This window comes from Sphaeramia orbicularis, chromosome 22 (genome assembly GCF_902148855.1).
Source record: "Sphaeramia orbicularis chromosome 22, fSphaOr1.1, whole genome shotgun sequence".
NCBI classification, from domain to species: domain Eukaryota; kingdom Metazoa; phylum Chordata; class Actinopteri; order Kurtiformes; family Apogonidae; genus Sphaeramia; species Sphaeramia orbicularis.
Genome location: NC_043978.1, coordinates 32,996,590 through 33,011,339, shown reverse-complemented (window position 1 = coordinate 33,011,339; position 14,750 = coordinate 32,996,590).

The window sequence follows — 14,750 nt, the reverse complement described above, 5'->3', positions numbered from 1 at the left end:
ACATTTAGGTGATGATGATTAAAGCCACAAGGCATTTCTTTCTTCCTCAGCCATTTTCACTGCAGCTTTGACGGGGTTCCCCCTTAATTGTCAACACTGAGGTACAGTGCATTGTCTCATCAGACAGTTTCAGATGCACCACAGCAGAAACAGCCCAAATGCTGTCTTTGTATTTCCTCTTTGTCTCCCAGATTAGAGCTTGATTGGCGCAGGTTGCTGACAGCAGCCTGTCAGTAGTTTTGATGTCTGGAGTAGAATATGTGCATGTAAAGAGGTTAATTACACAACATTTAAGACCCTTCCTCTCATCGTTCATACCGGAGCCAGTCACATCCAAGACGTTCGCTAATCAAACCGTAGGCTGGCAGCTCTGCACCGTGGCAACAGTTGCTGTGATGGTGGCTTGTCTGGCAGTGAGTGTATGTCCTGCTGTTTGCCTATTTGAGTTAGTTGGCAGGCTGGTAAGATCTCCCCTCTCTTTTAGTGCTATTCATTCATAGCCAGAACAATGGATCATTTGTAGTTGTGTTTGGTTCCTGCTTCATTAAAGCTTACGATCATGTCAAAATATAAACCATTTGTCAACTTTGCAAATAAAGACAAACACTGCAGCAGATTACTGTTTATTTGTGCAAGGTTCCTTCAAGGTGCTACAATAGTAAAATAATATTCTGCTCTTATAATGACATGGAATACATACATTTTTTTAACTGAAAAATTGCACTGTAAAACATTCAAATCTTCAGGTCTCATACTATAAATCAGTTCTGGTTTTAGTTGTCAGATTAGGATGTTTACTACTTTTCTGAACAGGTAAAGTCAAATAGAAGTTGATGAAGCTGGAGAGTTTCAATCTAAGTGACAAATTCTAATAATGATTACTGTCACGATGCAGTATGGCACACTAAACTGGTTCCCTCGAGCACTGACATTTTAATGCGCTGGCATCCAGATCTAGAAATGTATGGCTGCCACTAGTCACTTCATATGAGCAATGTTGTCACTATGTCAAACTTATGCTTTTCATTTCATGCTTGTTATTTACTGAGTGATTACATTCATCAGCTGAGCCTCATTTGGAAGATAATGCAGTGATAGACATTTGCATGGGTATTTAAATTGTAGATTTAAACCCATCTATTATCTATAGTCGATTTTCCATTGACCCTGAAGTTGTGCAAATATAACTTGCGCATAAAAATGTACCTAATGGAAAAACAACAATTTTGCCAAAACTCTTATTTTTTGATGAAAAATTTTTGTGCTGGCAAGAGGTGGTTTTTCGGGCGCAGCGCAATGGGTAGGCTATATCATGCAAAACTGCAATGGAAAGACCTTTTTCCGCAACTAGAGTCATGTTAATACAAAAAAAAAACAAAAAACAGATGTTGACAGACGGTACAACAAGTGAAGAAGAAGAGCTTTAAAAGAAACATGGCGCGACACGCCAGGAAACTGAATCATTTTTTAAATTTAGAAGGGGATAGAGGGGTAATATATAATAATAAGGACTATATCTGTAAATCACCACAATATTTATGTTCGTCACTGGGTTTATGGAATGACTTCTTGTGTCATCTCACGATAATGAGTAAACAAATCATCGCATTTGTGATTTAATGGAAAATTCGACATTGCATACTTCTGTTTTTTCAACATTTAGTAAATATCGGTAATTTTTTGCAAATGTGTCCAAAGGAAAAGCAACTATTGCTACCCTAAAATGTATAATTCTGTTAGATAAACTGTAATACCACAAGCATCCAAGTCTATATTGTTACATTAATGAAACTGAATCGAAATCCCTCTGAGGACTGAGAAATATATAGGTATCTCTTCCAAAAGAACTAGCTAATCATTGGTCAAAATAGCAGCAGTGAGATTATTTCTGGTAGTAGATTCCCCAAGGTAACAGTCATTGTGGTTTAGTATATGTTGTTCCATAGCAACTGAGATAGGTGATTGTATTGATTTGCTGAGGAGCAAATTAGGTCTCACCCAGGAGTATCCATGCTATTCACACTGCTCTACCACTGTAGCACTATGAAAACCCTGGAACAGATATTTCTTCCTCCTCTTTAATTACCACTGGTCACCTGAATGGCGTGGCACACCCTCGTAATTAGCTGTCAGCTGTTTAAAGGCACAGCTCATTGATTAGGTCATGATTACTAATAGGACGTGAAATGCTGCTGCCTCCTCTAGTCATATGGACGACAATGAAGGACGGCTTTAAATTGATGCCAGACCTTTGAGTTAAGTAGTTTAAGACACCGGTGTGTAACGTGAGAGGTTAGAATTTAGGCAGTTTCACAAGATTTATTATACACACTGGTTTTATTAAAAGCTTTATTACAAAAAGACTGTATAAAGTGAGTCAGTTAATCCGTCTCTGTGGTATTTTTGAAGAATCCATTCATCATGAGGTATTTGCTTTAGGTTGAACTGCAAATTGCATTGTAAACCCCCTCTTTAGTTTTGCTGGACTTTTGGTAGTTGATGCAATCTTTTCCTTTGCTGACAAAAAGCTTTCAGACCTCATTTTGCTCTATTGTCAAGACACATGTAAGTCGAGGACGCAATTATTTTTTTTTTTATCTTTGATGTCTGGATTGAGAGAATGGTACTAAGATACAACATGTCATAACCTCTAAAGTCTAGAAATAATGTATGATTTATAGATAAAGGTTGCGTATAATTGTAACTATGTTTTCATGCACAGTAACATCACAGTGTATTTTGCTTCCTCCTGCAAAAACACATTATGCACTAGTGTATTGAACAAACAAGAACCTCTTTTGACAAGGACTGCTATAAAATGCTCCTGGTGATGAAGTGTGGATGAAAATGCAAATTAGCAGCTGATTATAGGTGCAGGAATCCCTCTAAATAATTAAAACAAAGGCTTAACTATGGTTTTATGCTCATGTTATTATTGTTTTTCACCCAGTTTGATTAGCAGAAACAAAGACCCTGTACTGGGTGTGGAGAGGGATAGTTAAAATAAAATAAAGACACATTTTCTTCAGCGTTACAGTAATTTATAAGCAGCTAGCTTGTTCAAGTAGCCATTATTTGAGGTCAGAGTTTGTCGAATGCACATTGACTCCATAGACCTCAGCTTGTTGTTCCTTTGTTCATTCGTACTCATTGATCTCCTCTCTGGGAATGCGACGAGTCTGGATGAACAGGTGGGCTCATGCCTACAGGCATGTGAACTCGAGGCCTCAGCAGCACCGCTTTCCAGACTTGGTGTTTTTGGCAGACGCGTGGCAGTCCATACTCCTTCCATCTCCACAGCCCCCAAACACAGTTGTTCATGAATATGGATGGCAGGCAAGGCTTCCTGGCATCATTAACATGCCACCAGCCATTATAAATCATATCACCATAAAACCTCCAAATGCTCTGATAAAGAAGGTAACGTGGCAGTAACATCCCGCAAAAGCCAGTCTTAAAATATCCCGATAAAGAGAAAAACAAGGTATATTTTGGTAACTTGCCTGTTCTGGCCCCTTATTGGACACTACATTGCACTTTGGCGCTATAGAAGTGTTAACAGCTGACATCTCTTGTGATGGGAGAGGATGCAGTTACATGCAGACAGGGTTTATCTTGGCTGAGCTGTTGACAGGCACTCGTGCACAGCTGCAATAGACTTGAACCCATAAGACGATTCTCTTCTCAGAATGAAAAATAGATATTTTCCCAGTGAAGTGCACACATTAAACTCACAAAGATTTGCACGATTTTTTAATTAGGTGGGCACAGACTGAATGTATTATAAATATTGGACATCATCCGTATTTTAAACAATTAAGTGAAGGCATTTGTGTGTTTGTTTCTTGTTAGATAAGAAATGAACGTACCTCTGTCTGTGTGTAAGTGAAAAAGAAGAAGCAGGAAAATCCATTTAAATGACCAAATCAGCAACTGGACTCTAAGGGCATTTTGACAGTCTGTTGGCAGGCAGCCCCGTCGTCTCTTGTCCTTTTTGACAGAGCTGCACACAAACCTTCTAACCATCTGTTGAGTTCGAATAGGAACCTTTATGACTTTGCTTTGTGATTCACGTGAACATGCCATGTGTATCCCAAGGCCATGCCGAGAATGACAAAGAACGCTGAATCAAAAAAAAAAACAAACAAACTCCCACACTTACTGAGAGCACTTTGCTGGAGTTTTTTTTTTGCAAATTCAGTCACACTGCAGTGCCTCCTGACCGGGCATAAAACCTTATAGCATGTAATTTTTCTATTTGTAGTGTTTAGTAAAGCAAATGTGTCAGTGCACATTTCATTTGGGGCTATAAAGCAAGTGCTGAGTTGTTAAATTCTGTCCCTTTAGTATAAAGTGCGCCACAAGTCTACTAAATGGACTTCTGGTTTATATTACTCTGTTCACCACTGGCAAACACACGCACACTATTTATTTTAGTTTTGATGTAGTGCTATTATTTGTCGAAAATGGCCTTAGGAATGACAATGTAACCAAATCCCAGAGAAAGATGCACACTATTAACAAATAGAAAAAAAATATATTATGTCACTGTGACCAAACTCATACTGTAGATGTGTAGAACCTCAGCATAAAACCTCTACATGTCCAAAACTGAGAAGAGAAGCACACAGAGAGCTGCCTGTTATGGAAATGACAGTGCACCCCTGCAAACATCACTTGAGATGCTTTGTGGTAGACTTTTGCCTGTTTGATGAGTAAGTCTTCCCCCAGAAAACCACACATGAATATGGAATAGCAGGGCATCTCTTCTCCTCTCAAAGTAACTTCAGACAGGGTTCCTTGCAGGGGGTCTGAAGTGGATTCTGGGGGGCACCACAATACTAGGCTTTTTTCTCTTTTGTCTTGCCACATGCAAAATTCATTGTTTTACCCTGCAGAGGCATAGATAAATATTTTGAAATGTGAGAGGGAAAATGCGGAACAATGTCTTATGATGGAACAGATTTCAAGATTTATTTTTCTACCAATAGTACCATACTGCTGTACTTTATTATATTGGCAGAGGTATTGACAATGTCTGTGTGAGGCTGAAATGTCTTATTTAAGTGAAATATCATTAAAATCTGTGTATCAACCCCATACACACTTTCTGTATGATGCTATGATATGATGAAGTTTCTGGCTTTAAGAAGCGTTCACATCTGTTTTTCTGAATTAACACAATGGATATGACACGACGGCTACGTTCAGACTGCGGGCAAATGTGGCCCAATTTCAATTTTTTTGACCGTATGTGACCTGTATCCGATCTGTTTGAATAGCACAAATCTGATTTTTTTCAAATCGGACCCAGGCCACTTTCATATGTGGTCCTAAATCCGATATGTATCTGATATTTTGCAATGTGACTGAGGTCTGAATGGCCAGATTGCGTGTATCCGACCTTTACGTTATTGAAATACGACAAACGGTATAATTCTGCTTCCCAGGAGGGGGAGCGGCGGTAAAAACATATCTACTTCCGTAAACACAGTGTGTAACTGCATGGTCATGTCTTACATTAGGACCTCTTTTGTGAATGCGGGTCATTTCTGTGTCGCATTCAGTTCATATGCAAAACTGATAGAAGTCGCATTTAATGTGTAATATGAACAAGAACACAAAAAAATCGGATTTCACCAAAAAATCTAAATTGTGCATTAAGACCTGCTGTCTGTACGTAGCCTTAAAGTAAGACAGTGCTGCATGAAATTACAATAGAAAATACTGAAGAGAATTTTATTTTAAAATATGTACCTACTGTATGTATGCTGTAGTTCTGCCTCATGTAGAAGGGTAGCGTGGTGTAAATCACTATATAATGCACAATAAAAATCTCAGCTATTTAGAAGATTGAATTACAATTTATATATGAAACAAATGCTTATTTGTTAAATTTCTGCTGGGCGACTTCTCTGTAATGAAACATGAATGAATAGATCATTATTTATACTACATATGTATATCATAAAACACCATGAAACCGCATTGATGCATTATTTTGAGCGTCTCATTTTCACTTTTGTTTCGCATCTGATCCGTGTGTGATTTCCTCAGGGACTTTGCTCACCAGTAAACCATCCATTTAAAGCTGGAGAGATCGTAGCAAATTTGCTGAAAATGATAGCTTGTAACTCAATTAACGCAACTTTGAGCAATGCTCACCCACTTCGTATGAAATCAGATTAACAGTAGCATAAATGCTGATATTAACCAAGTGATACAATTACAACTACAGGTTGTGTGCTAAAGCAATTAACTGGATGAGTGAATGTTCCCAAATGAGATTAAGATGTTGAACTTCAACCCCTCTTGATCGAATAAAGCATAATTTATCCATAAAGACCATGGTGACACTTTCCTTTTCCTCTGATGTGTTTTTCCAATTACGATTAACAGAGAGATTTCACTGGCAGCCACTTAAACACTTAAACCTACCTTTTGTTGTTATTTCAGTTTGCAGCCTAAATTGTTCATCTCTTATCTAGATCTGATTCATGTTTATTAGTTTTTTGTTGTAGCTACTCATCCTTGTAAGCATGAAAGAAAAATATACCAAATACAGAGCAGGAGTCAAATACTGTAGTTTATCATTACATGTAAAGATGTGTTTTTTTCAGCAGTGTGCAGGTAGTCTTACTGGAGGTCCTGTTTCAGAGCTGAAGGGGATGACCCTATGGACACAATTATTATTGCCCCTGGCCAGGATTATGGAAAAGCTAATGCTAAGATATGCACCAGGATGGAGCTTTGGGTTGAGGAAGGTTGAGCTTGGATTGACTCCTTAATGTAATTACACCCACTCAAGGGAGAGAAGGAGACAGAAATGGGCTGTGGATTTGAGAGAGGGATGTGACAGCCTCACAATAGAGAGCAAAGGAGTGTCAGCAGACCTGTCTCCTAGGGCTGAGGGTCGGTCTCATGGCCTCAGGCCAGGCACTAGAGATTAAAACATCCTGGCTGTAGGGCCTGGAAGCAGCACATGCAAACGCAGGACACAGGAGCTGGAATTAGACTAATAGGACTGCAGAATGATGCATACAACTCATTGTTATTCACGTGCCATACCTTTGCTTTAAGGCACTTTCTCTGGGTTGACAGCTATACATTTTCTACCACGTGTTGTTTTTGCGCTAAATGAAATAAAAGTAAATTTAGGAGTGTGATTCAAATGTTATGTTTTGCAAAACTTGGAGCAAACCACATAATCTCTACCATTTATGATTTTAGCCTCATACAATTTAACATTTGCATCTTAACTTGACATGTAATCACTGAATGCATTGCCCACTCTGGAGCTGGCACTCCCTCATGCTCAGAAGAGGGGGAAAGAAAGGCCCTTTGATGAAAGGACTGAACCCAGCCCCCCACTCACACGCTTCCCCTCCCTCCACGTCTTCCTTGCCCCGTGGAGTTAATCTGGCAAAGAGGAGGCAGCATCAGCCAATTTACACAAGCAGCAGCAGCTTTTTTTGTGCCATGCCTTCTCTTTGCTCGCCTTGCCTGAATCTCCACCCCCATCCACCTCTCTGTTCTTTGTGTGTATGCATGTTTGCCCATGTCTGTGTGTACAGCTCCTGTGCTGTTCTCCATGCTAAGGGTGGTGGAATATTATCAAGTACAGTAAGGTGGAAGACGGTCCAACCCCTGAGGCAAGCAACACCTGTCTCATACAAGCTGTGCAGCTGAGGTGTCGTGGCTCAGGTAGCAGCACCTACCTCCACCCGCCCTCCTGTGCCCCCACTGTTTCTGTTCTAATACCTGCCCACATTTGCTTGTCTTTTGTTTTCATTCTGTCTTCAAACCAATAAAGCCTCTGCAAGCGTCTTTGAACAAAGGGGGAAAATAAATTAAGAGTTCTCCCATGATTGAGCCCCACCCTTACACCTCCCCTCACTCGCTTACACAGACCCTCACTGGCGTCTTTTTTTCTTTTCGCTAGTGCATATCCGACTCAGCTCTGCCCTAAGAAAGAGAAATAACTTCAATAAAACATGTTCAATTACAAATAAGGCTTATGTAGCGGTTAAATGAATTGCTTGGCCGACACTGTGGGTTTTATCTACATCACAGCAGAGATAATCATAGAGTTTATTCGACCATCCGTACAATCAAACAGTAATTACCTAAGCACAAACTATGGTTTTTGCTTTGTAATAATATTAGTCATGCTGGTGAGAGCTGCATGTTTGTGTCTCCTGTTGTAATGCGTTCAATAAATCCTCCAGCTACACTGATTCTCTTGCACTTTGAAAGCAAATCCAACTCTATGGTCCATCAATTTTCCTCCACCAGGCTTGCCCAAATCAATTAAATCAAAGTTCATCCCAGGGAGACGTTAATTATTTAATGAATGGCATCTGGATCTGGGGTGGTTGTGTATGTGTCCGAGCTGTGACTGGAGGAGGACCAAGGAGATCCTGAAGGTTGAAACGAGTACTTCTAATTCCATACTATTGTTAAGAAAATATTTCAACCCTGATATGCTCAGGTGTTTGTTTGGTGCAACATCCAGGTTATTTGTTGTTTTAGATCCATACAACTACTACGTGAAGGAATCAAAATGAAGGTGATTTTTAGTATTTATGCTCTAGGTATGTGTAGTGTTTTAATATTCAGTCAGCGTGCACTTTTGTTCTATCACAATTGAAAAAAACAAAAGAGTGATTTGTGACATTGGCCAGTAGATGCTGGTTGGTCGTTGACATGACACCAGTGATTAGAAAATTACAGACTTAATGTGAACTGTCACTGCGCTGACTTTTTCCCTTTTGAATTTTAGGTTAGTCTCTCCTAAGGCCTCTGGTCAAAGGTGACGGAGACCGGTCTCATCCTAATTTACACAGTGAAGCATCAGCACTTTGTGTGCCCTGGGTCAATACAAGTCTGCCAGCACCTCGTGCAGCCTGTCAGAGTCAATAGACTGGCTGACATGACATGCCCTGCACCACTGATTGAATTACAGGCCATTTGTCTGCCATGATTGTCTTGCTGTCATATCAGTATTAATCTCATTGTGGATGCTGTCTATCATATCTTTTATCAGAAATGACACTTTTCGCAGTCATATTAGGTTTGTTTTTATTTTAGGATGCCATCTAAGTCGTTTCTCAAAAAACAATTTGGAATCCTTTATGTTGGTGATTTATCAAGATTCAGTACCCCGGGGAATGGGTGTGATGGAGCAAAAATATAATCGGAATTAGTAGAATTTATTTAATTTTAATTGTGTACACAATTGATGATATTAATGTTTTTTCCTGTCTAAATCTCAAGAAAAAATCTCAAGAAAAGCATGTTTCAGAAATGATTTTCTCTACAATAATAGCAAATAGCAACACTTGGTAATTAATGTGTGTTATATGTTATCACAACAAGACAGTTATCTTTGGCATTTTTGTCGTGCAAGAAAGGTCATTAGAGGAAGCACTTAGGATTTAAACATTTTTCACAGTTTTCATAAAGTAAAAACTTAATTAAATAAGGTATCTGTATTGCCTACCCATGTAGCTGATGTATAAACATGTGACTTGGTAGATTAATCTGTCTCATTATGTTCTGTAGAATTGGTCAGATTTTCAGTATAAAGTAAAAGTCAAATGTATTGTACTATAGCCTGCTCATATTTAACATTCCTCAACAGCCCTCCTTTTAAAGAGAAGGTAAACATGTCTTTATGCCTGGTTTAACTCACATGGAGCTTATCTAGTGTTCATCCATAGTAAACTTATACCTTGCATTTGGTCTTTATGTAATATACAGTATATGTCCACATGCTGCACCACATTTTAAATGAATTAATCAACAGCAATGTGTGTTAAGTAGTAATTATCATGACATAGTGGTATGGGCTGAATTGCGATTGGTATGTGTAAACAAATGAATTGTCACTGGGGATGTCAGGTGAAGGGAGTGAATAACTTTTGCAGAATTTAAACTGAGATGGTGGCTTCAGAAAAACATGCACTGATGTATTTATATATGACCACCCTGGCTCATACACTGATAGAATTAATGTACGCATTGTAAAATGGATGGATGTATATCTTCAGTTAATGATACTTGTTAAGATTTTAAATGCATTTTAATTTCAACAAAAGTTAGTGTTGCTTTTGTTCTGTCACTTTCATGACTTTATGCTCTGGAATTACAGACACACACCATAGAATTGTTAATAATTCAACCATAGTGGAATATGTATGCTTTTCTCGCTCATAGACTACTTAAGATGCACAGACTGAGACTGTTAAAATATTGATTTTTAGTCCCCTTCTTTCCAATTGTGTTTCAATGCCTGGAACCTCTGATTTAGCCATTTCTGTAACATATAAAACCCAGGGGTGTGAAAGTAGTTTGACTACCATAGTAAGTCTCTTTTCTGGTATGTTTTCCTCCAATGCTTCTTATTGTTTATCTCAGGATTTGCATCCTATATAACATGGTAATCTTGTGGCATTCTGTAATATAAAGATGCATAAATTCCTCTGAGCAGGATTATGCAGCGCACTAATCTAACCACACTAGCTGCCTTCAATGTGTAAATTTCTTTTTACAACCTGTCAGACCTTCGCAAGGCGCTCTGTGACACAACTTCAGAGGAACTCCTTGATGGTTGTAATTCATCTGCTGCAGTTTTCAAAACCTCGTAGTTCACTTGCTTCTCTGATCTGAACCCTGGCCTGGCACATATTATTTAACAGGGAGATGAATGGCGATTGGGTGTTGCTCATGTGTCATGGTGTAAGTCGTGATAAATAACAGGGGGAGACCGACAGGACACAGGACAGTAAAAAGTAGAGATATCAACATCAACACAGGCTCAACCAACCGCAATGTAATTTTGCAAGTCGTTAAATCACTGCCAGAGAAATACGAGTCCAAGGTTATTGAGTGCAGTGTAAGTGATGGAGACTTGGAGTGGACCTCAAGGCTCAAGTTGCTGCGGAAATGAGATTTAACACTGTGTCATCTCATAGACTTTAGCAGAGCAGAGAGAAAAATCGGAGTGGAATTGAATTGCGTCTGTTGAGACAATGCTCGCAATGTTCAGCTTATTATGTGGGTGAGAATGTGAACGGAAATTTTATCTGAAAAAGGATCAAAACAGTGATGCTTCACCAGTGCTGTGAATTCTCCACAGCAGGCTTTTTCTGTTTGTGTTCTGATGGACAGCAGCTATCTACAATATAATGGAGGAAAAAAGACCAGGAGGAGTGAGGTGATAGGGGTTAGAGATGTGAAGCAAAGGGAGATAGGCAGGGTACGCCATCCAATTTGTGATGGACCAGATGCTGTACCCTCAAGCGAGGTATTTTACCCCAAACGGTACCTGTAAAAACTCCATCTGTTGAAATGGGCCTTGGAATATGTCAGCAGTAGCTGAAGGCCCTCTTGCTGTGTTAGAGCTGGCTGCCTGGCTCTGAGGATCATGTGTTGTCAGCTGTACCCCATGGGCTGGGAGAGAGAGAGGAAGATGCTGCTATGGCAGTCTGACAGCAGGGCTGTGGCAGCCGCCTCCTGTACCACTGCTCTGAGAGCCCACCGGGGAAAAGAAGGGGGGTAGTGGAAAAAAAAAAAAAAAAAAAAAGATCCTATCACAACATGGAGCTCATGCTGTTGAATGTCAGTGTTGGAGAGATTGGAAATCACGTTCTTCTGAATGTCACAAAAGGTGCCATATGCATACAGCTGTGACATTTGCTCCCTTGTATGGAAATAATGATGGTCAGCAGACTTGTGAACACATGTTTCACCAGCTGATATACCCTGTTGGGTAATGCTGACCGAAGTCATATTTTCATAGTTACTGCAATATGAAGATTCAACATAGCAGAAGATTCCCCCAAATGAACAAGAAAATTAATAATCACATACCTGTTCATTCATACATTCTCACTCAACATTAGAATCTTGTAAGTATCTGAAATCATTCAACACAAGTCAGATGAAGCCTCAGGTGGCCATCAACTACTGTGATGAATTGGTATCAGTTTGGTAACGAACAGGAATTTAGTTTATCATCAGTGTTCAACCGTCCTACAAATTACATCGGTGGATATCTGGAGATGCTTGCACACATATTTGGAGTTGCTGTGTATGTTTAAGAATTTCAATTTGAGCTTAAAATCAGCCTTTCCGTATTGTGTTGAGGCAAAAGTAGAACTGAGAGCATGAGCCCTGTAGGTGACTCTAAGGAAGCCCCAGGCACAGTCTCCTACCATATGATGATGTCAGTACTTAGACCCTGCACTAAATGAAATTAAAATCCTGCTTGGAATTATAACCATCTGTGCAAATAGTTTTTTTTTAATGTCATCGTTGTGAATTATACACAGAAAATACAATATTATTTTTTGCCTTTAAAGCTGTAACAGCGATGAGTGATTTCATTTTTACATTTCCTCTAAATCAATTAAGGAGTGGTGAAAGACTGAAGGATTAGTCAGCACATAATGCATGATCTTGTTCTAGAAGACTATGAGGTGATGCTGAAACAAGAACCAGTTAGTTCAGTGCATTCATAATTTGAGGAAGTGTTGTTGAAAGGTCACATATACACACATACTAAGCACTGCTAAAGCAAAACTGTTGACATTTTCTACCCACGCAATTTACTCGGTTTAGAATTACAATTTCTCCAGTCCATTTTTTTTGTGGACTGTGAATGCATCTTTGCTGGCTTCTGTCCTACATGCGTCAAATAAATTACTGCATCTGTGGGGTGGCCTCCTTTCCATAGAACCATACTGGGTCATCTGTGGCTGTACTGTTTAGTGTCCCCCTACAGAGATAAGGAGCCAACAGCCAAAACTGTGTCCTCTGTCTGCATGTAGAGGACATCAGTAGCTTTAATACCAAAAACCTGCCGGCAGTATGAGGTCAGGCAGTTAGGATGAAACTCGAAGACTGCACTGTGTCTATATTTTACTTCCACTTTGTCAGAATAAAGGCTGTTAAAATTTCAGGATTTCCTACTATTAAAACACTTCTTCTCATTAGAGCTAGTTTTTACACCTACAGCAATTCAGTGTGTGTGTGTATGGACAATCAATCCCCATAGCAGTAATCAAAGAAGGGAAGAGTGTGCAGTAATTTAGTTAATTAAAAGCTGGGGGGCACCAGACAAGACTGGGCGTTAGATCTCCATTTTGGAGGTGGCATAATTATGTGCTATAGTTTGTAAAATGGCTGATAGGGATTTCCTGCCTGGGCAAGAGAACTCTGAATATTCATCAGGCATTGTTAAATAGTATTTGTCGACATATATACACTTCAGGAGGTTTACCCTTGTTGCTCAGTTACATGGGAGCATTAAAGAGAATCTATTCCAAGGGCCGCCAAGTTAAGTGTAGTATTGTTGCATGTTAGCTGCTGAACAGAAGCACATCATGCCAACGTTGAAGACAGGTATGAGATTCTTAAGCCGTGGAGCAACCATCATGGCAAGAAGAAAGGCCAATTAGTTGTAATATGTTGAAGCTAAGTGAAAGCTCAAATCAAATAAGAAAACAAGGGATGAATCCGCTGTAATTTGATGCCATTTTGAATGGGCAGCCTGAACACGATGCAGCATATGGCAGACATTTCAGCTCTGTTTTGATAGTGTTCATAAACAGAGACCATTGCCATGCTTCATTTCAACCCAAGTGCACTTTGCTAAAGATAAATGCAGCATCGAGAGATGAGGGGGTGTAAATTGGTCCATAATTGCATTCCCCAGGGAAAAACCTGCGCACAAATCTTGTCTCATATACACTTGCAGTGTAACACCTACACAACTTATCTCCACAATTGCATTTAAGCAATTTGATGCAAATGTCGGCTCATCCTTCTCTTCCACAAAGACACCTCTCAAATGTTTAATTTCAGTAAATAAAATGACATTTTGACTCTGAACATTTTTCTGAGATTGTGACTATATTAAAGTGACAACGTCTACTGTGAGCTTCCATTTCTGAGTTGAAATCCATTTGGCACTAGGTTAATGTGTTCTTAAAGGTTAGATATCTGTTCTCCCTTCAGATTGACATCTTTGTCTGCCCTTGTGACGTGGGTTAAACCTTTACTTTTTTATCTACAGAATCATATTTGTTCACCTTTTAAAACCTTGTTGGAACCTTTACTTAAATGATCAACCGATACATACATATATTGGTCCGATATTTGTGTTTTTTTACTTGGATCGGCATTGGCCGACGCACGGGTGTGTTCACCAATATATTTTTCCTGGCATGATTTACAGATAGGTGTCCACAGGCAGGAATATGTGGGGACACGTGCTGCGGATGGCGGGGGGGGGGTTCTGTACCGTACATACCTCACAATGAATATGCATAGACCATACGACCATACAAAGTGAAGGTGAAACTTAAAATGCTTTAATGATTCCTCTAACTCTCCTGCTGTTGTGCAGCTCATTTTCCTTTTCCCTACCTTCGGAAACTTTAGTTTGGGGTGGGGGGGTTGTTAACAGTGGTAAAGTCTGTTATTAGTGAAATAAATTCTCTGTATGTCGCTGTCTCATCACCGCTGTTTAATATTGCTGCTGTGGTGATGAGAGAACAGTTGCTGTTCACTCATCGGTAGTGCTCAAAATGCACAGACTGTAGCGACTACTTTTCACCTTATTCTTGTTATTTGTGTTATTTAATAGGAATTCCTGACCAAGAAAAATGAACAGATCAAATAAATTAAACAGGGCAAAGAGTATTGGAAGTTAGGCAATGCGCAGCTTATGTACAATTCTTTTT